Below are 20403 nucleotides of genomic sequence, written 5' to 3'. Positions count from 1 at the left end.
ATGGGTCCCACAGACCTGAACACCACACACGGGTTAAGTATAGTATATATGTATAAATATATTACACTGTCATATATGGGCATTCTCACTGCACTATCTCCCGCAGACTTCTACTCTCCCTCAGCCCTGGTCACAAACGCAGGCCCAAAACGACATGTTTTCCACCAGAGCAGAACTGTCATTTATATGACTATGTAGCTAACCTTACTGTTTTTGTTTAGTTTAACACCAATACTGCTGAACAAAACTACCAAGAGTCAAAGAGAAATGACCTGACCTTGACCTGATGATCTTGATTTTAACAGAAGCACTAACTTGAAAAGTGGACGTGGTCAATGAACGCCAGTGGCAAAGAGACGCATGGACAGTGAAGTAATTGATCTATACTCAACAAAAAATATAAGCGCACCATGCAACAATTCCATAGATTTTTACTGACTTACACAGGTCACACGAGGAAATCAGTCAATTGAAATACATTCATTAGGCTTTAATCTACGGATTTTAAATGACTGGGAATACAGATATACATATGTTAGTCAAAGATACCTTTAAAAAAAAAAGGGCCTCACAATGGACCTCGGGAACTCATCACGGTATTTTGTGCATTCAAATTTCCATCGATAAAATGCAATTGTGTCCATAACTAATGCCTGCCCATAACCCCAACCGCCACCATGGGAAACTCTATTCACAACGTTGACATCAGCAAACCGCTCGCCCACAAAACGCCATACACGTGGTCTGTGGTTGTTAGGCCGGTTGGACGTACTGCCAAATTCTCTAAAGCAATGTTGGAGGCGGCTTATTGTAGAGAAATTAACATTCAATTCTCTGGCAACAGCTTTGGTGGACATTCCTGCAGTCAGCATGACAATGGCACAGTCCCTCAAAACTTGCCATTGTGTTGTATGACAATGACAAGTGCACATTTTAGAGTGGCCTTTTATTGTCCCCGGCACAAGGTGACTGTAATGATAATGCTGTTTAATCAGATTCTTGATATGCCACACCCGTCAGGCGGATGGATTATCTGCCAAAGGATAAATGCTTACTAGCAGTGATGTAAACAAATTTGTGCAAGATTTGAGATAAGCTTTTTGTGCGTATGGAACATTTCTGGGATCTTTTATTTCAGCTCATGATACATGGGTCCAACACTTCACATGTTGCGTTTGTATTTTTGTTCAGTGTATTATCTTCTTTTTTTTTACCGTAGCTAGGTAAATCATTGAACACAGAGATGAGAAATTGTGAAGATATAAATAGATTGCAGAGACAATCACAGTAGGCCTCACTGTAGGAGCCACACACTTCCATCCCATTGCTATTGTCACTCACAGCATGACACTTTGCTAGTCTTCTTGTAGAGACACACTGGTGGGTAATCATGACTGGCTCTGACAGGTCTGAGCGAGAGAACCAGGACAATCCAAAAAGCTGACATGTTTGTTAGCCTGACAGAGCTACATTTGGGCTGGGACTGACAACATCAGACAACCGAGGCTTACTCTGCAGTTTCCAAAAAAAACTATTTGAAGATTTGAAGCTCAAAATCTAAAATATGGAAGACTGACAGAGATCAAGATCAAACAGGCAGCAGATAATGATTCCGAGACAGATAAGTGATAACATTATGTAAATGTGTAGAGTGGGTTACAACTCACAAATATATAGTACAATTCATAAACATGAAAAACAATGCTGAAATGTAAGTCACAATCAAAAATGTCAAATACTTTATCTGTGTTTTATTGAGCTTGCCCAGCTTAATTAACCAATAAAAAAAGTTCCAGACTGGAAAACCCATCTGGTATTGCAGGGAGACGCAGGCAAAGGCTGAAAGTATTTGAAAGATTGAAAATAGTATTGAACCAAGGGCTGATATACACCATAATGAAGATTAAGTGATTTACTTTGGATTATTAAGGTAAATACTTCTGGCAACGTAGTGAGACCCATCAATATTGCAGTAGCAGTGCTTTGGGACGAGTTACAGAAGGTTACAAAAAGGTCAGAGGATGTAGATGCAGTAACTGATAGAAGACCATTGATTTACATTGCTGTTACCAACAGGAAGTCACTTCTTAAAAACTCATTCGAGTAACTGTCAAAACAAATTATTTGTGTTCCGTTGAGCAGCCTGACTGAGACATAATTTACAAAATAGCCTCCAACACTCTACTTAGCAAATTGGATGCAGTCTATCACAGTGCCATCTGTTTTGTCACCAAAGCCCCATATACTACCCACCACTGCGACCTGTACGCTCTCGTTGGCTGGTCCTCGCTACATATTCGTCGCCAAACCCACTGGCTCCAGGTCATCTATAAGTCTTTGCTAGGTAAAGCTCTGCCTTATCTCATCTCACTGGTCACCATAGCAACACCCACCCGTAGCACGCGCTCCAGCAGGTATATTTCACTGGTCATCCCCAAAGCCAACACCCCCATCGGTTGCCTTTCCTTCCAGTTCTCTGCTGCCAATGACTGGAACGAATTGCAAAAATCACTGAAGTTGGAGACATATCTCCCTCACCAACTTTAAACATCAGCCGATCGCTGCAGCTGTACACAGCCCATCTGTAAATAGCCCATCCAACTACCTACCTCATCCCCATATTTGTTTTTGTTTTTCTGCTCTTTTGCACCCCAGTATCTCTACTTGCACCTCCTTGTCTGCGCATCTATCACTCCAGTGTTAATTGCTAAATTGTAATTACTTCGCCACTACGGCCTATTTATTGCCTTGCCTCCTTACTTCATTTGCACACACTGTACATAGATTTTTCTATTGTGTTATTGACTATACGTTTGTTTATCCCATGTGTAACTCTGTTGTTGTTTTTGTCACACTGCTTTGCCTTATCTTGGCCACGTTGCAGTTGTACATGAGAACTTGTTCTCAACTGGCCTTACCTGGTTAAATAAAGGTGAGGGGGAAAAAATCTGCAGTATGCAAATATCTTCAGCCCTGGACAACAAAGCAAGCGATATGTAAATGAGCTATTCATGTATCCTTTGGCCATGGTGAACTCATCTCATCCTCTGTCGCTGGAAAGTCACTGGTATTGCAGCTCTCTCCAGTCCTAAGCGAAGAAAATCAGTTCGGAGTTCGTGCCATTGCACTTCTGTAACTATGTGATTTATCTTACACTTGCTCATCTCCCTGAATCTGGTCACATCTGAGGAAAAATATCCGCAGCTAAAAAAACATATTGTGATTCCAAATTGAGGTTCGATTTACTTCAGCAAGCAAAAATAGTTGAAATTACTGTCATTACAAACAGAAACTTGACGAAATGACATTATAATGAAGTCAACCCCCCTATTCCAGACCAGTTCATATATTATTCAACCCTTTAAGTCTGCCAGCCAGCGATTGGAAAACACAGTGAGTCTCCCCAGGAGGCTGACCTCCCCTGGATTGAAGAAGCACACTTTATACACCAACTGACAGAAATGTTCTCCAGCCTCCAGCCTCTAAAGTTACAAAGTGACCCTATTTGACCAGACGAACCCTAAAACAGTCATGGTCAGCATGTGTCAATTCAACTTAGCTCGTAAAATAAGGGTTAATAAACATATAATGAAAGCAAAAGAGGATGCTTGATCACAATCTGTTTATCGTTTTAGGGACATCTAACAACCACACAGCACCCACAAACACATCCAGGCAATGCCAATAGCTGAAGAAATCCTCGCAACCAACCTGAATTTTGCACCAAACTCCAGTTGCCATGTCATTACCCTACTGACCCTTATTGATGGCGTCTTAAACACGGACATGACACTAGGGGTCTGACTGGGACAGAGCCTGTTTACTTAGTACTTGTTATTTTTACTTTACTCTTATTATTGGTGTTATTGTTATTGTTTAAAGTGCTGCATGGTTGAGGAAGCTAGCACACAAGTATTTCACTGCACCTTTTAAACCTTCTGTAAATTGCGCATGTGACAAATACAATCTCATTTGTCTTGCTGTAATGTAAAATGAGCGCTATAGATAGTCCTACGCTTGACACTGAACTAACATAAAATCATCCAGGACAACTGTGAAGACACCTGTCTGTCTGTCTGTCTTGAGCTATAGCTATGCAAATAGCTCCTCTCAGATTCCACCTGTCCTGCAATCTCACTACAATGAGTCTTGTTTATCTCATTGCAATCAGTTTTGTGTGTCTGAGGAAACCCAGAGATGATGTGGCAAATCGTATTCACTTCATGGATAAATCAGTCACAATCACAAAGGCGGCCTGCATGTATTATATTAATTGTGTGCATTTTATCTCTGCGTAAATACAAATGCAGTTTTATTGATGTGACGTGTTTCAAAGATTGTTTGCAGTACATGCGTATCAAAACTAATTGAACTCAACATCAGTTTAAATGCATTTTAAGCTAGCTATGTCCCCCATTGCTCATCGCTGCTGGAGTCAGCATCTCTACTGGCCTTCATTCCATCTCTGACAACCACTGGTGTTTTTAATGTTAAATGATGTTAAACTACCAGACGTGTGTGTGTGTGTGTGCGTGTGTGTGTGCGTGCGTGTGTGCGCGGACCTGATGTAGTCCTACCGTCTCGCCCTTTATATCCTAGTTTGTGTTTTGTTTATTGTGTGTGTAAAAACATCCCAGCCACTGTATGATGTCAAGAAAAATTAAACATGTTCAGACTATTTAAGGGATAGAGGTGCCGTCAACGGGACAGTTGTAAATCATGCAGCGCCGTGTGTCACGATCGCAGATTTTAGAGAAACAACAAATGTCGGTACATGTAAGTGTCTTATATCGGCTGAAAGCTTAAATTCTTGTTAATATAACACCACTGTCCAATTTACAGTAGCTATTACTGCGAAGAAATGCCATGCTATTGTTTGAGGAGAGCTCCTAACAACAAATACTTTTTTCACCCTGATAGGTTTGATAAATTCACCTCTGAAGGTGAAATGTGTACTTACATTCTGAAATCTTGCTCTGATTTATCATCCAAAGGGTCCCAGAGATAACATGAAGGGTCATTTTGTTAGATAACATCCTTTTTCATATCCTAAAAAGGTCCATATAGCATGCACAGTCGAGTTTTATTTCCACTCTTTCAATTTGAGAAGAAAGGAATCTGTGAAAAATCTAAACCTAAACGTTGTTTCAACCAGTCAAATCACATTCGTATTTATTCCTCAGAGATCCTAGAACGTAACCAGACTTCACTATATCATTAGAGTGTAATATATCGTATAGGACACCAAATTTGATCAGAGAGCGACGCCTTCATGGCGCCGATGACACGGGTGGTCTTCACTTGATTGACTGTAACGTTATCAAATAAGCACCAATCGGGGTCAAACAAAGATAGCTAGATAGCCAATGAGCTGGGCTTTACGGGAGTATGCTAACCTTGTGCGACAGCAAGCCTTTTCGTTTTGGAAAAAAATGGCAAGAATATGGAGAGTTACGAAGTTATGAAGACTGGATGTTTTGCAAATGGCTACTAATATTGGAAAAGCTAAATCAAAGTCCAGTATACAGATTTAAACAATATTCTTGCAGAAAAATGTATTGTCAATGTAAATGAGTCCTTCACGATTTGCCCAAATGTACCTGGGTGACTTCACACTAAATGGTATGTAGCTTAAGTTATCAGTCTGAAACTTTGCACATACGCTGTTGCCCTCTTGTGGACACCATCGGAATTGGAACCAGAGTGATAGATTTTGTACCTTTCTGTTGCATTTCAAAGATGGTGGTAGAGAAAAGAAAACTTGTTTTTTTTCATTTTATTTTCTTCTACCAGATATATTGTGTTATATTCTCCTACATTCAATTCACATTTCCACACACGTCAAAGTTTTTCATTTCAAATGGTACCAAGAATATGCATATCTTTGCTTCAGGGCCTGAGCTACCGGCAGTTAGATTTGGGTATGTCATTTTAGGCTAAAATTGAAAAAAAGGGGGCGATCCCTAAGAAGTTTTAAACAGTCTACAAATGGCTAAAAACCCTTAGCAAGTATGATGGAAATGGGAGGAGGATGAGTTAGGAGGTTAGGGGTGTAGCGAAGGAGGAGGAGGAGGAGAGGCTGGGTGTGTTACAAGGCTGGGTGTGTACTGTAGGAACAGTATGGGAGGAGGAGGAGTGGTTCGAAGGCTGGGGGTGTAGGAACAGTAACAGCATGACTTTGCTCTGTCCAGCCACTGACCTAGATTCAGCAAATCAGTAGTAAGACTGCTAAGATATCAAATGCAGTATTTTAGCTGTGTAGTGCAATATGATATTAACTACAAGGCAGACATTTTTCCTATTTCAGGGAGAAATCCTAACTTAAGATCGGGGCGTGTTCCCTCCTCTGCTTCCTGAAGTCAACAATCAACTCCTGTTGCCAGTTCACTTACCTCCTCCCTATAGGCTGACTTGTTTGTTTCAATCCTATCCCCTTTTGCCCTCAGAACAGCCTCAATTTGTCGCGGCATGGACTCTGCAGGGCGTCGAAGGTGTTCCACAGGGACGCTGGCCCATGTTGACTTCATTACTTCGCACAGTTGTGTTCAGTTGGCTGGATGTCCTTGGTGGTGGACCATTCTTGATACACATGGGAAACTGTTGAGAGTGAAAAACCCAATAGCGTTGTAGTTCTTGACACAAACCGATGCGACTGGCACCTACTACCATACCCCATTCAAAGGCACTTAAGTATTTTGTCTTGCCCATGGCACACATACACAATCCATGTCTCAATTGTCTAAAGACTTAAACATCCCTATTTAACCTGTCTCCTCCCCTTCATGTACACTGATTGAAGTGGATTTAACAATAAGGGATCATAGCTTTCACCTGGGTTCACCTGATCAGTCTATGTATACTCAGTGTATAACAAGAGGAAAACTGCTGATACGCAACTACGTTTCGAAATTGCACCTTGTGTATCGTACTATCCTAACTCAACAGTAAGTTGACTTGTTTTATTGAGTTTTTACCTGAAATTGTAGTAACAGCCTGTTTAATTCGGAAATTGTCCCCATAGCTTTAAATCTCAAGTATTTTTCATTTTTTTGCTAGACTGCACTGAGCCACGAGATCCAGGCAATAAGCAACTCCCCAGGGAATTATCAAAGTTTTCAGTTTCAATTTGCTTTCACCTCATGTAATGGCTTCCATGATATTGACAAAATGAAGCCTGGTTTGTTCTAAGGTAACTTTAATATGGTAGCTAAGCCTAAGAGCTCCTATCTAGCTATGGTTCAGCTGAATGTCCGCATTTAGCTACTGCCAGCGTGTTTATGTGAGGATGCAGCAATTATTTTGTTTAGCTAGCTAGCTAATGTTACCTAGCTGTGTAGCCTACATTATAATATTAGTGACACTGTATGATAATGTTACTGTACTTTTATATTTGTATAGGAGGGCTAAACATTCATTATTGATATGCTAACATGACTTGATCATTATACATATTGAGCCATATATTTCACTGGATGTATAAATGTAAAGCATCTGGTTGGCGTTTCCACTCAGTACCAAATATGTGACTAGTTTCAGGAAACTAGGTGTATGTCACGCGTCACTACTTCACAAAAGAGCCATTTAAACGTAATCTTTTTTTTTCTTCTCAAAATGCATTTTTTAGCAGAAATGCCTTCTGGAACATGAGAACTTTCATGTGCCTCAAAAACAAACTTGTATGCCATCTGTAAATACAAATAAAATTGTTAAATTACGAGCCTAGTTTGTTTAGCCACAGAAAAAAGCGAGCAAACTTCCTGCTAGCCATGATTGGCTGAGAAAATGAGTGGGCTGGACATGCCGAGAGATGAGTTCGGATTGGTCTGCCATGTAGCATGCTTCTGTCTATTTGAGCTGGTCAGTATGTGTAGTAGGTAATCATGTAGTTTACAATTGGCTCATTCATCCCCCTCCTCTCCCCTGTAACTATTCCCCAGGTCGTTGCTGCAAATGAGAACGTGTTCTCAGTCAACTTACCTGGTAAAATAACGGTAAAATAAATAAAGTAAAAGTAGTAAAACTGCATATGTGTTGCTCTCCACATTCTGGACGACCGAGTTTTGAAATCAGTGGAATTAGAGTATGATCGCTAAGGAGATGGAGAAAACACCTGTCTCCGGATTACATCTTCAAACTAAGGGCAATCGTGGCTTCCGTGACAGAGGGATAAGCATCCATTTATGTATACGGGTAAGATAGTCTAGCTAGTTACATTTTCAGATATTACACATTTCTAATTTTGTCAGTCATTTTCATTTCCAGTAAAAGTGTACTGTTAGCTAGCTAGCTAACGTTAGCTGTCTGGCTCGCTAACGTTACGTGTATGATTTGTGTAGTAATATTATTCGTGTCTCAGAGCCATTTGATTTGCTAGATATAGCCTAATGTTAGCTAGCTAACATTGAACCTGGTTGGTTAGTTACCTGTAGATTCATGCAGGGTAGTAATATCATGAGTTGGGATTATGGTTCATTGTTTAGCTAGCTAGCTAGCTACATGTATTATCAAAAGACTCCACTATGCAAGTAACCATTTCAATAATATGTTCATGATGTCACTGCTACAACTTTTGATAGACGTAGCTGGTAAATTTGCTCTGGCTATCTACTCCGATTTCAGAGAACTCTCGTCTGAGTGTGCCAGAGCGCAGAATAATTTATGAATTTACGAAAGCTCAACACCTGTTGAATATGGCTGTTGTCTGTAAACGTTGGCAAAAAAGCATAATTATATTGTTGCCAGCAGCACAGTTGATGTCACCAACGCTCTGGATAACATAAAAACAGCCTAACCAGCTCTGCTAGTGTGAGTAAAATGGTCTGTGAGCTGTTCTCTCATTTGTGTCTGGAAGTAGCTAGTAAGCTAGCCAACGTTAGCAAGTTAACTTTGGTGCCTGAGTGCTGTTGTTTAGGTCAGCGACCTAACGTTACGTGTATGATCTGTGTAGTAATATTATTCGTATCCCAGAGCCATTTGGTTTGCTAGATATAGCCTAATGTTAGCTAGCTAAGATTGAACATGGTTCATTAGCTACCTGTAAATTCATGCAGGGTAAAGCTTAAGAGGGTGTGAACGATGCTGAATGGGTGTAGACAAAGAGGAGCTCTCCAGTATGTGTACTAAAACGTTCAAATGCCATTTTCTCAAAAGTGAGGTTACAAATTTATCAACTTTCAAAGCAGAATTACTTCCCCATTGTTCTTCAACTGTAGTGTATGATATACCATTTTCTAGCTCTGAGTACTTTTATCCAATGTAAAAAACACTATTTCAAATTTTGCTACATAAGACCGAAACGAGCCGGTTGGTCACATACAGTAGAAGAAAAGTTGCTCAGATTGTTAAATAGTTAGTGGCTACTGTGATATTTGCTGTCAATAGTCTACCACAGAGTCATATTACCCATAAAACCTAGCGGCCAAACACGGAAATATTTCCAATCATTTTCCCACATTTAATTTGATCCATTGTGGATTTTAGAAATACTCCAAATAAGGGCTGTGTTTTGTGTAGGCTTGCTCTGACGTGACATTTAATAACTGTTTAAATCTCGCTTGGACAAGGGGACTTTTATCAATATATTCGCCTGTATTTAGCCCCCCAAACTGAAATGCTAATTAGCTGTTAATGTGGCTATCACACAGAACTACAAATGTCTATCTCAACCTTCACATTACTCACCAGGGCCATGATGATCTGGACAAGACTGCCGGATCGAGGAAAAGGTAAGAATCTCTGGATTAACTATAAATTAATTGGCTAAATTTGTTTAAATGTACAATTCTGTGAACTGTCTTGGTTAAGTTTTTAATTGAAAATGGCTGTTATTTAGCTAGCTAGCTCATTGTTAGGTAGTTAGCAACAGTAGCCTGGCTAGATGGCTAAATTAGCCGTCTATTTGTCTAGCCATTTAAATGCATGAGAAATTCATAAAAACGATTTTCCCTTTCATTGACTTTTTATAAACCAAACATCTAGCTTGCTAGTTAACTAGCTAGCTAACTTAGATGGTGAAGCTAGGGCTAGGCATTCTTGATAATGTTTGTGTCTGTGGGTGAGCGGTGGGTAGCCTACTTCAAGTACTACTTGACTTGTAGCTACATGAACTCGCTGTATTATTTTAGTCTGGCTTTTTGAGAGGTTTCAGAGATGAACTGATTCATCTTCTCGGAGTCAACAGTGTGCATACTTTACTGCAGGAAAACATTGATATGTTTGCTGTTAAATGCAGAAGACACATTTCAGTTGAATGCATTCAGTTGTACAACTGACCAGGTATCCCCCTTTCCCTTGTTACCCTCTGGACATCAGACCATTCGTATATCTAGTAGGCAAGGTCATGTAACCTTATTTAGTCGTACCTGCTATGGTTGGTTTTAAATGAACTGTTTTTGAGGTAGAATTACTGTCATGTTATTGATGCCAAATTGCAAACCTTATTTGCACCTTCTCTTTTCCAGAACCAATGTTTGTGCCTGACTTATCACCTCTCAACTAGGTAAACTGTTTCAACCTGGAACACTATTCTCCTGCTTCTGGTCTGTTTCAGTCATTGCAGGAGTGTGTAAAGGGTTTTGTCCCAGCCCAGCTCTACCTGACTTAAATAATCAACATCAGCACCTCAGTACCTTCAGGCTCTGATCAGGCCCGACACCCAAACAAGGGCACTGCGTTCATCCACCTCTGGCCTGCTCGCCTCCCTACCACTGAGGAAGTACAGTTCCCGCTCAGCCCAGTCAAAACTGTTCGCTGCTCTGGCCCCCCAATGGTGGAACAAACTCCCTCACGACGCCAGGACAGCGGAGTCAATCACCACCTTCCGGAGACACCTGAAACCCCACCTCTTTAAGGAATACCTAGGATAGGATAAAGTAATCTTCTGGACCCTCCCCCGCCCCCCTTAAGAGATTTAGATGCACTATTGTAAAGTGGCTGTTCCACTGGATGTCATAAGGTGAATGCACCAATTTGTAAGTCGCTCTGGATAAGAGCGTCTGCTAAATGACTTAAATGTAAATGTAACATACCGAATCACGGCGATAGGCTATGACTTGTAATCAGGTATGGGGCTGGGCTGGAACAAAAGCTTATTCACACTCCTGCCATTAAGATCTGGAGCTGTCCACCCATTTAAGTCATTATTCTGAACTATAGGTACATTTGGGGGGGGGGGTTGTATTAATATCTAACTCCTGCTCCACTCTTAAATTGAAGTTGAACTTGTTGACTGATGCCAAGGTGGCGGCTGCTAAGAAGGGAGCAGCTGTGAACCAGAGTACTGCAGCCAAGGCAGCACTGGTCCACACCTGCTCGGTCTGTCTCTGAGTAGTATTGGTTGGTACTGTATGTACCTTTAGGTTCTTCTCCATGTGCAGGCTATTGTACTGGCCTGGGTTGTACAGTCCGTTTTTCATATAGGTAGTAGTTTGTTGGATCCTATTGCTTAGTTTCTAATGTGTCAACTTTAAAATCAAAATTAAGCCACAGATGAACTTTCTCAATTTTGTACTTGACCTTTATAGATGCAGACCCAAAGATTTGCCAGGAACACTTTGAAAGCAAGCATCCCAAGTTTCCAATAATCCCAGTACTGGTTGATGTGCAGGCCTAAGTGACCACACACACTCAAATGGACCTACAGCTGGGGTAAGATTCTTCCATCATTCACACACAGTAGACATAGTGTAAACCACCATGTTGTCATTAGAATTCTGTCCTCGATGCTTAAGTTGTATTGTCTGTGGACTCGATTTGAGGAAATGCTGTGATCCCTCATCGCCTTTGATGTTGTGATTCACAGACATACGACGACCACGATTTGAATGCTGCATCTGTGACGGGAATAACGTCGAGGGACACGGGCTGAGACCTCGAGTATGACTGGACATGGGCCAGATTTTTGTGACAATGACCTAAAAGGGGTGCAGAAGCACACCAGCTCCCCATTTTAAGTTTATTCCATGGGAAACCTTTTCTCTAGCTACCCCTTATTCCATACTATGCCTTTAATACCCCATGGTCCCTCCATTTTTGACACTTTGGAACTTTCCATCTATTCTCATTAAACATGCCCTACCTTCAACCCTTTTCACTATGCTGCTTCCTTCACTTGTTCTTCTGATTTGATAACATCTAGACTCAGTAACACGTGTAAAGTGTTGTAGTGTACTCTTACATTTTTTTTATTTTTTTATATATATTATTTTTTTAAAGACTTTTTTTCACCTGTTTAATGCTGTCCTCCCTATTCTGGGGTTCAAACTGAATGCAGTGGTAAATGTGCTGCTCACAATTGACAGTAGCAACATGGACCTTGACAGGAAGGGTGTTGATATAGCTGCATTTAGGCATGGCTTCTTTGTTTTGAGTCTATTAAGTTTGTTTCTCATTCTGATGGCGTTGATCTAGTATTTTATATTAAACCTACCTTAAGCATCCAGCTTTTCTATTTATAACTCACACACCAAAATCCCAATATGCTGTTTTACATGTTGTGTTATTTGTGCTGGTCTAATTCCTAAAATGGAAAATCTGAAGAATATGTGCGCTCTCTGATAGTAATAATGTCATGTTTTGTCTTTGATCATCATGTCTTGTCCCTGTGCTTCCCTCTGCTGGTCTTATTAGGTTCTTTCCCTCTTTCTCTCTCTCTCTCTCCTCCTCCCTCTCTCCCTCTCCCGCTCTCTCTCTCTATCGTTCCGTTCCTGCTCCCAGCTGTTTCTCATTCTCCTAACGACCTCATTTACTCTTTCACACCTGTCCCCTATTTTGCCCTCTGATTAGAGTCCCTATTTCTCCCTCTGTTTTCCGCTTCTGTCCTTGTCGGATTCTTGTTTGATGTTTGCTGTCCTGTGTCCTTGTTCCGCCCTGTCGTGTTCTTTGCCTTCTTCAGATGCTGCGTGTGAGCAGGTGTCTATGTCAGCTACGGCCTGTGCCTTCCTGAAGCGACCTGCAGTCTGTGGTCGCGTCTCCAGTCGTTCCTCTCTATTGACGAGAGGATTTCAGTTTCCTGTTTTGGATTTACCATTGATAATATCCAGGAGAATCATTATTTGTTTAATACTGGAATAAAGACTCTGTTACTATTACGTCGCTTTTGGGTCCTCATTCATCAGCATAACAAATAATAGTTCATATGATGTTCTTTGATGTCCCAGGTTTGTGGCATTGAGGAATAAATAATTTAATATCTACTTAAATTCAGATGTTTATATGTTATGTATAAAAGTTATGTATGCATTGTTTACAATTTAGATTTTTTTTAAACAATGTAATTGTTGGAATTTAGTGTATTAATTCGACCATTAAAAAAAAAACAAGAACACACAACTTGAAAAAGACACATGCACATGAGTAAAATCATTGAGGATAACACAAAGTCTGGGACTTATTTCCATTGTGGTCCTCTTAATGTGATTGATGGGTTACTAGGTGCTTTATTGTCAAGTAAATATGCTTATTCATTCATAATTATGGATACATTCTGCAATTGGTTAATCTAGCGTTAAATCTGCAACAGAACATGTGTTACGCGGAGTGGACCAGGAGAACCCAAGAGCAGACTCAGACAAGGAAACTGGGATGAAGTAACCAAGGTATTTTATTGCAACACAGGGGGAGATTGAGTGCAGGCCAGGGGAAGTTCATGTGGGTTGCAGGAAACCAGGTACGGAGGCTAAGGCTGGAGCGAGAGGGGTTGGAACAGGGAAAGCAAGTCCGGAGAGGAATCCAAGGGAGTAGTAGAGTGTGGAATCCAGGACAGAGTAGCAGGATGATGAGATGTGGGACTGGAGACAGGGACCAGAGTCAGAGCGGGCAGAACTGTAGCGGACAGGAAAACAGCGTCAAGCAAGGAAAACAGGCACAACATGATAACAGGATCTGAATAGTAACAAACAGCTAGAACCGTAGACTGACTGAGCAGAGATTACGATCTGGCAGTGTGGAAGTGGCAGGACTGAGTATTTGTAGAGGTCTTGATTATGGAACAGGTTGCAGCTGGTGGGGATCTGCTCTGACTCCAGCACACCTGTCTCCACCCACACAATCACACAGAAAGAGGGAGAGGGAGAGAGTACCGGGGGAGTGGCGGCAGGTCAAGGAGACACAGGATGAGCAGTAGAGGGCATTGCAGGAGCAGATGTGACAACATGTCAACAGGTTAATTATGAATTGCTTCAATACAGCAGGGCATTCTGACACCATGAATTTAATTATATTTCACCTTGTTCATAGTGTTGGCAGAATTTATAAGGGATTAAATAAAGACCTCCACTGGCTGAAGGAGACGAGGATCTGGTAAAATAAGAGTGTTACTAATATAATCTAGGTAGCTAGCTAGCTATATAGGTTCTTTGCAAAAAAAACTAGCCTAGTATTCATGGCACATACATATCTGACTGCTACTAGGATAGTATTCTGTAGAAGACAAAATACCAAATGCATAAATAAGACAAATATTAATTCAATGAAATATTGAACAGTAAATTAAAATGTTCAATATATATTTTGTTTTGGATCAAGGTAGCTAGTAGATGATGTGCAGGAGCTTGCAGGGATTTGTAGTCTTGCATGATGTCTACTTTGCCAATTAGCATTTTTGAATCTACGAGTAAATAGAGTGGAATATAGGGATAAAAGTCACTTTGTCCAAAATAAATGTCCAAAATAAATGTACACATCAAGCCACATCAAGCCATGTAAAACATCAAGCCAGGGTAATCCTACACGAAACACAGCCCTTATTTGAAGTCTTTCTAAAACCCGCAATGGATACAATGAATGGTGAAAAAACGTTTGGAACCATTTTCCGTGTTTGACTGCTAGGTTTTAAGGGTGTCCACCGTGGGGCTCAATTCGAGCTGCGCACCTAGAATGTCAGGTTGCCAGCCACAACGAAAGGGTAAGGCAAGGATGTAATGTGAATTTAAAAGTTGAAATCTCTTTTGTCACTCCGCTCCTCAGACTATCCATCTCAAGTCGTGGAAATAGGGCCAGAGAGAGAGCGATAAAATGCATATCTCAATTCATTTTCATGGGCTTTGAGATATCGACTCACTGCCTTTTTCTTCTCGCCTGGGTTTTAGCCAGTAAAGTTAGGGTGCTTAGAATGAATTATTACCGTCTGTGGTATTAATATCTTTCAATTTAAGTCACAGAAGTTGAGCTACAGTACAGAGATATTGCTTTATAATTGCTTACCCGAGAGTACCTTTGAGGTGTATCTAATGTATCAGTGGTGTACTACTTAAGTTGATTTTTGTGGGTATTTGTACTTTCCTTATTATATTTTTGACAACTTTTACTTCACTACATTCCTAAAGAAAAGTATGTATTTTTTACTCCATACATTTTCCCTGACAACCAAAAGTACTCATTTTGAATGCTCAGCAGGACTATAAAATGGTCTAATTCACACACTTATCAAAAGAACATCCCTGGTCATCCCTACTGCCTCGTATCTGGTGGACTCACTAAACACATGCTTCGTTTGTAATTCATGTCTGAGTGTTGGAGCACGCCCCTGGCTATCCGTAAATAAATAAAAAATGAGAAAATGATGCCATCTGGTTATCTTAATATAAGGACTTTGAAATGATTTATATATTTTTTACTTTTGATACTTAAGTATATTGGATCAATTACATGTACTTTTGATATTTAAGTATATTTAAAACCAAATACTTTTAGTCTTTTACTCAAGTAGTATTTTACTGGGTGACTTCCACTTTTACTTGAGTCATTTTCCATTAGGGAATCTTCCACTTTTACTTTAAGTATGACAATTGGGTACTTTTTTCCAACCACTGCACTCCATGTGTGTTGTCTGTCTGCATGTTACTCGGGTCTCCTCCTTCTCTCTTTGCCTCATCCCCAGCCCCGCCGTCGAGAAGTGACTTCTCGCTAGGGGCGTTCTCATATCTGCCGTGGGCGGCGACTAGCGACAGAGCTGCTACAGCGTTCTTGCCTTCCCAGCCACCCTGGCTTTTCTTCTGTGTCGCTATTAGTTAGCTACAGGACGCGAACGCTGCTGCAGGCTTATCCCAGCGAGTGAAATTGGAACTAATGAAAACCTAGTAACAGTCGGTGAGTACAACATTATTTTACAAATGCGATCCGTTTTCGGGTGGAGGTCTTCTGTTCGATTCATTCAAATGAAACAGCGGAAAGAAAGGAAGTATTTTCGGAGCAGTGAGGATAGCGGCATTGGGAGGGTGCCAAGAAGGCACGTCTATAGCTTTACCGTTACATTACCGTGCGTTACTGTAACCAATTCTTCTTTGCCGTTGCTGGCTCCACAAATGTGGCCCAGATTCTAGAAAATGAACACATACGGATTTCTGCACTAGATCTCAACAATGTTTCAATCCTACTTGTATGTTGCTGGCTGGCCACTTGGTATTTGAAGAGGCAACGGTGTTCGTTACACCAGTTCGTAAGGTGTAGGGAGGAAGGACCGAAAGAAGGATGATTGTCCATTTCAATTTGAGAGATTTTGTTACTACTCGTTCCAGAAGTCACAGTCCCACACGTTCGATGGGGAAAGACTGCCGTGGGCATTTTATGAGAATGTTCAGATAGATTCCTGTATTCGTTCTTTAAAGTAGCTCACAAGAGAGGTTAGGCTACTGTCTGTTTGTATTTAGGCTATTATGCGGTCTGGCAGTATAACATAGGCTTTATATTGGTCAATGTAGAATAGTGTTCTTGTCCCAATAGACTGCTTTATTCCACTTGTGTAGGCTAATGACAAAAAACAACTACTGGAATGCAATTACAGAGTAGCCTAATTAGCAGTGGTGGAAAAAGTACCCAATTGACATACTTGAGTAAAAGTAAAGATACCCTAATAGAAAATGACTCAAATGAAGGTCACCCAGTAAAATACTACTTGAGTAAAAGTGAAAGTTTGAATCATTTCAAATTCCTTATATTAAGCCAACCAGATGGCACCATTTTCTTGTTGTTTTAATTGACGGATAGCCAGGGGCACGCTCCAACACGCACGCATAATTTACTCCCTAAATTACAAACATAATTTAGGGAGTCCGCCAGATAAGAGGCAGTAGGGATGATCAGGGATGTTCTCTTGATGTGTGTGAATTGGACCATTCTCCTGTCCTGCTAAGCATTCAAAATGTTTTTTAAAAAACTTTTGGCTTCCAGGGAAAATGTATCGAGTAAAACATATATTATTTTCTTTAGGAATGTAGTAAAGTAAAAGTTGGCCCCAAAAATATAAACCCCCAAAAACGACTTAAGTAAAAATACTTGAAAGTACTACTTAAGTACTTTATGCCACTGCTAATTAGCCTACTGAAGTAGCTCACTAGGCAATATTGGTAGCCTACTAGATGAGAGTAATTACAGCATTACTGGTAATGTAAATTGTTGCCTGGAGCTTGGTTGGTTTTGCTTACACTGTACGCATTTTGCTTGTGGTGTTCTCCCGAATCAAACATTCTTTAGGGTGTGATTCGCTCAAGATAACAAAATAAGCCTGTTATAATATTGGCCATGTCTTTTTTTGTTGTTGTTGTTGCTAAAAGTGCCTTTGGTAATATGTACCGCTCTCTGGCACTTTTCTCTGGCACTTTGGGTAGTGTAGCCCTTGAATGTTTGATGTGTGGGGACGTCTTGAGAGGTTTCTATTGCTGTTTCTCTCCGCGTCTGCACTGGCTTTCAGCTACCTTTCGGGATGGGCCATCAGACATAACACACTGTGCCCACTGCCCACACACACACACATGCTGGCAGAGCCGTAATCACACGGGAACAATGGCCACACACACACACACACACACACACACACACACACACACACACACACACACCCACACACACACACACACAACACACACACTTCACCGGCTCAGGAAGCCTTCCAACATGCTTGTTGTAATCAGATAACTGATAGAGCATAATCACTGCATGCTAAGTGAACAGGCCTAGGCATGGCTTAGAGCGGCGAGGACATTTTCCAAAGCACGGGTCGTTTGCAACATGTTGGTTGATATCTGAATAGAAACCCAGAACATGAAAGGACTGGGTTTGGTCAGCGGGCTGGTGTGTGGATTGTGCGCGTGTGAGAGAGAACGCGTGTGTGTGTTGAACATAGCAGCGAGGAAATAAGCTTTCTGCTCCTGAAAAATAAACGGGCTGGATATCATGTTGAAGTGGAACTGCTCTGATCGCAATCATCATGGATTTGATCTTCTACTAGTCTACAAGCTGCACCTGCCGGGCATCGACGGTTTCAACATTTAATGAGAAGAGAAATCTCTAAATCATGGTGTTGGAATAATCATGCGGAAGTTGGGGTACAAAACGAACTACAGGGACAGAATATATTATACATCCAGTTACTAGTTCCTCAGAGTGCACACGGCAGTGCATACCCAAAGCAGAAGTATAGTATTGTCCTCTATTTCTACTAGTACAGGTACATTGAGATAGTAATGACGGATAATGTGTGCAACAGTGAATGTGCGAGTGTGTGTTTTGGTGGAATGTTTGTCCTTCCACATTGAGGCATCTAGTGCTGCATTACAGACAGTAGTGTGACGGTCATTCCACCTCAATGGCTAAAAGACACAGCATTTCTTGTACTGTCCCCAAGCATGCTAGCCTTGCCTTGGCTTGCACCAGTTACTAGCCGTGTTCTACCTCACTGGCTAAAAGCGCATCTCCTGCAGACACTTTGTCGGGAGGCATGCTGTCCTATAGCCCTACACTAGCTCTACCTCACCTGCTCTACCTCAGTGGTTGAAGGAGAAGTTTACCCCAAATCCTGAAATTCTAACCCTAGTTCAGTTGAGTTGTCTCTCTCTTCCTGGGGTGCAGAACTGAGACAGCTGCAAAAAACGGGTCACGTGACTTGTGACTTTGCTGGATGCAGGCCTCGTTCTTTAAAAAAAAATAAACATTTAACCTTTATTTCCCTAGGCAAGTCAGTTAAGAACAAATTATTATGTACAATGACATCCTACCAAAGGGCCTCCTGCGGGGACAGGGGCTGGTATTAAAAATAAATCAAATATAAATATAGGACAAAACACACGTCACTGCTCTGCTGTTCGTGAATGCATGATTTGCGATCTGTGGACAATGTATTGTGTTATTGAAAGCATACAGGCAAATAAGTTATTTTCGTCAAGTACTATCAAGAAATGTTTTGCCAGGAAATGTGTACTTTTCACCTAAAAACATTTGATTATTTTCTATAATTATTTTATGTAGCTGACTGCCACAGCAGCAGAGATGGGTAACAGCTGCACATGTGCACCCTCATGGGGGAAACCTTGCTATGTAGAAACATCACAATATGCCCTTATATGGAGCTTGATGTCAGAGATTCTTGTTTTTCTGGGGGGTTTGGGGGGGGGGGGGGGGGGGTTACTGAAGATGGTACAGTTGCGTTATAGTTTTTCTTACAAAAAACAACCAAGTACCACTGGCGTAGCAGTTTCTCTGGAATTATGTATTTACTTTTTCAGTAACTAAAGTTGGAAATTCAAACGTTGCAGATTTTAAATAAAATTCATTTTTGATAAACAGCATACTAATCAGCACCAATATATTAAACGTGTGTGTGTTTTGTGTATATAGACTGTCAAAAATTAAGGGAAATTAAGGGAACACTTAAACAACACAATGTAACTCCAAGTCAATCACACTTCTGTGAAATCAAACTGTCCACTTAGGAAGCAAAACTGATTGACAATACATTTCACATGCTGTTGTGCAAATGGAATAGACAACAGGTGGAAATTATAGGCAATTAGCAAGCACCCCCAATAAAGGAGTGGTTCTGCAGGTGGTGACCACAGACCACTTCTCAGTTCCTATGCTTTCTGGCTGATGTTTTGGTCACTTTTGAATGCTGGCGGTGCTTTCACTCTAGTGGTAGCATGAGACGGAGTCTACAACCCACACAAGTGGCTCAGGTAGTGCAGCTCATCCAGGATGGCACATCAATGCGAGCTGTGGCAAGAAGGTTTGCTGTGTCTGTCAGCGTAGTGTCCAGAGCATGGAGACGCTACCAGGAGACAGGCCAGTACATCAGGAGACGTGGAGGAGGCCGTAGGAGGGCAACAACCCAGCAGCAGGACCGCTACCTCCGCCTTTGTGCAAAAAGGAGCAGGAGGAGCACTGCCAGAGCCCTACAAAATTACCTCCAGCAGGCCACAAATGTGCATGTGTCTGCTCAAACGGTCAGAAACAGACTCCATAGGGGTGGTATGAGGGCCCGCGTCCACAGGTGGGGGTTATGCTTACAGCCCAACACCGTGCAGGACGTTTGGCATTTGCCAGAGAACACAAAGATTGGCAAATTCGCCACTGGCGCCCTGTGCTCTTCAAAGATGAAAGCAGGTTGACACTGAGCACGTGATCAGGTACGTT

The 20403-nt window shown here is 41.3% G+C and overlaps 1 protein-coding gene across 2 annotated transcripts in view; it reads left to right on the top strand.

Annotated features, from left to right (window-relative positions):
* Positions 1-15921: 15921 nt before the first annotated feature.
* ppp1r16b (protein phosphatase 1, regulatory subunit 16B) overlaps positions 15922-20403 on the top strand; it is a 145501-nt gene continuing 141019 nt past the window's right edge. For both annotated transcript variants that reach the window (XM_023995863.3, XM_023995862.3), the window contains exon 1: positions 15922-16086. The gene's annotated coding sequence lies outside the window, so the exon portion shown is untranslated. The remainder of the gene's footprint in view (positions 16087-20403) is intronic.

Source organism: Salvelinus sp. IW2-2015, linkage group LG11 (assembly GCF_002910315.2).
Source record: "Salvelinus sp. IW2-2015 linkage group LG11, ASM291031v2, whole genome shotgun sequence".
Classification (NCBI taxonomy): domain Eukaryota; kingdom Metazoa; phylum Chordata; class Actinopteri; order Salmoniformes; family Salmonidae; genus Salvelinus; species Salvelinus sp. IW2-2015.
Note: the sequence above shows the minus strand (reverse complement) of the source record. Positions and strands in the feature narration are given on the sequence as shown.